This window comes from Pteropus vampyrus, unplaced genomic scaffold (assembly GCF_000151845.1).
Source record: "Pteropus vampyrus isolate Shadow unplaced genomic scaffold, Pvam_2.0 Scaffold121, whole genome shotgun sequence".
NCBI lineage: Eukaryota > Metazoa > Chordata > Mammalia > Chiroptera > Pteropodidae > Pteropus > Pteropus vampyrus.
In genome coordinates, this window is record NW_011888902.1 from 3313531 (window position 1) to 3315970 (window position 2440).

Genomic DNA, 2440 nt, shown 5'->3' on the forward strand with positions numbered 1-2440 from the left:
TGCAAACAAATAAGAAAGTTATTCTTTTGAGTCAACCCCGCTCTTTTCATAGATCTTGATGTTCTTTTTTTGACTTCCCTGAATTCTCCAAGGGTATGCTGGGTTTAGGAAGGATGGAAAAATCCTGCCTTTGAGGATAACTTACTCATAGGACGTGTCAACACAGAACTAAACAGGCAGTCAGTTTTGTAAAAAAAAAAAAAAAGTCAAATCCCCGTAAACAAGATTTTAGATAATTAGTCACTGGGCTGAATTAAATGCATATTTAAACATCACATCAGTGTAACCTCAGATCTGGCATTCATTTGTTCCAAGGTTGATGAACGATCTCCAGTTGGACAATTATTATAGCTAAGTGACCCGTGTCCCCATAGCTGGGTCGTGGTTCCTGGTGGATAATGAATATGCACGGAGAGGAAGGCCGTGTGGCCGAGCCGGAAGCTCGAGAACATGGAATCAGGGCAGGGGGCGGGGTGTACCCTGGCCCCACCCTGTATGGCAGTTTGTTTATCTCCCTGGCCTAGTGCTCGTCTCTGCCCTGGGACGAGGTACCCCAGAATGGAAAGTCTTATGAGAAAGAACCTTGAGATGGCAGCACCGGAAGGGCTTGTTCAAGTACAAGATGACCAGAAAAACACGCAGAGCCGGTCCCAGCCAGCCCTCACCAGCTGCAAACTAAACAGATGGCTCCCGCATGCAAATGGGAGCCGTGCTAATGCGCGTGTGGGTCAGGTTCCCGCTGACAAAGCAAAGTGGGAACCGGAGCGATGAGCTGCGTAATTCAAGCAACAGGCTCGTTTTTTGTCGGTCTGAGCTGAGTTATTCAGAAATAACTGGTTCTTTGATCTGGGGAGCTTCTCCGAGTTGGACTTTGCCATCTCCTCTTCCTCCCTCCAGCAGAGCATGGCCTTGAACACTACCCCCACCCTCACCCCCATTTCGCCAGCTCACGGTGTCCTTCAAAACAGACAAACAATATTCTCCGTGGACAGCTAGGGGAGAGCCCAGATAGTTCTTTCCCTCCTCCCTTTTCTACTGTTAAAAATAAAACACGCTTTCATTAGGCATTCTTCCACCTCAGATAGCTTATTTTGGGCACGAAGCAAATGATAACGAAGTGGTGTCTTCCTGTCTGAAAATTAGGCAGATACTCAGGGCAGTGAATGCTTAGAAAAGGTAGCAAAACAAGAGTTCAATAGATGGTAAATGTAGATGAATAAACCACAGTTTTATCCAACTTTTATGCCAAAATAAATATACTATATACGTACATAGACACACTCACACACACATATGTGTGTATGTGTGTTCAAAAGATAAGATGTTTATAAGGGGCTCTTTAAATAGCAAGGTCCCCAAGCACATTTAAAATATGATTTGATTTGTAACATGTGACTTGACCACAACCTTTGGGAATGCGTTCTTTGCATAAATTGTGGCAAATGTACAAAGACAATGTTTAAATGCTATCAAAATCTTTGGCTGAAGAGTAGTCAGCTACATATATCATTGGTTCACAAGAGGCAAAATATATTTCTGAAAGAAAGAAAAAAACAATGTTTCTCAAAACCTTCCCTTGGCCCGTAGTTCTGAATCCTCATAATTTGGCTCAAACCTTATCTTTCCAATCTTCTTTCTGTCTCATTAGTCTCCTACATAATTCTTCTATTTCTGTTTCTTACCAACTAAATGGCCAAACACTGCAAAGTGCACAAGACATTAATGAAGACTGTGGGGTCCAGGACTGAGCCTTAGGCCCATCTGTGATTCTCAGGCCCCAGAAGAACTGCAGAGGTTGGGGTTCTGCGCGCGCTCTCTCACTCTCTCTCTCTCTCTCTCTCTCTCTCTCTCTCTCACACACACACACACACACACACACACACACACACTTCTGTAGAACATGATGGCCGTACCACCAGGTACTAACAGTAAGAAGAGAACCCAGCGCGATGCTGAAGAAACAGATGGATGTCATGGGCAAGTCCTACTTTAGAAGACACTTGAACCAAGTGGGTCTCAGGGGTCACTGGCTTCAGGCTTCTGTTAGGTCAGAGCAACTCAGGTGCAGACTTCCTCAGTGGCTAAAGCCTGCTTTGCTGACTGAGCCTGTGCCGTCTGCCTCTGAGAACCTGTGTGGCGCTTCTCTGCCTTTCGAGCTATCTCGAACATCAGAGATTGAATTCTACCAGGACACGAACTGATCCTATTTGTCTGACCACATTTTTTGTCTCTGTCTAAGGGCAAGGCGATCCTTGCTGAAAGGAACTCTGACCTACTGTCCTAACCCCTATGTCCTTGTTCAAAAGCCAGACATCCATCCTTCTGTGCAGTGGCCTGTACGTGTCACAGCATCTAGCACAGTGCTCTGTACAGAGGGGAGTCAGGGACTAGTTGAGTAAATAAAGGAGTTCAGTTTCTATTTGAATGGGAAAAAAAAAAA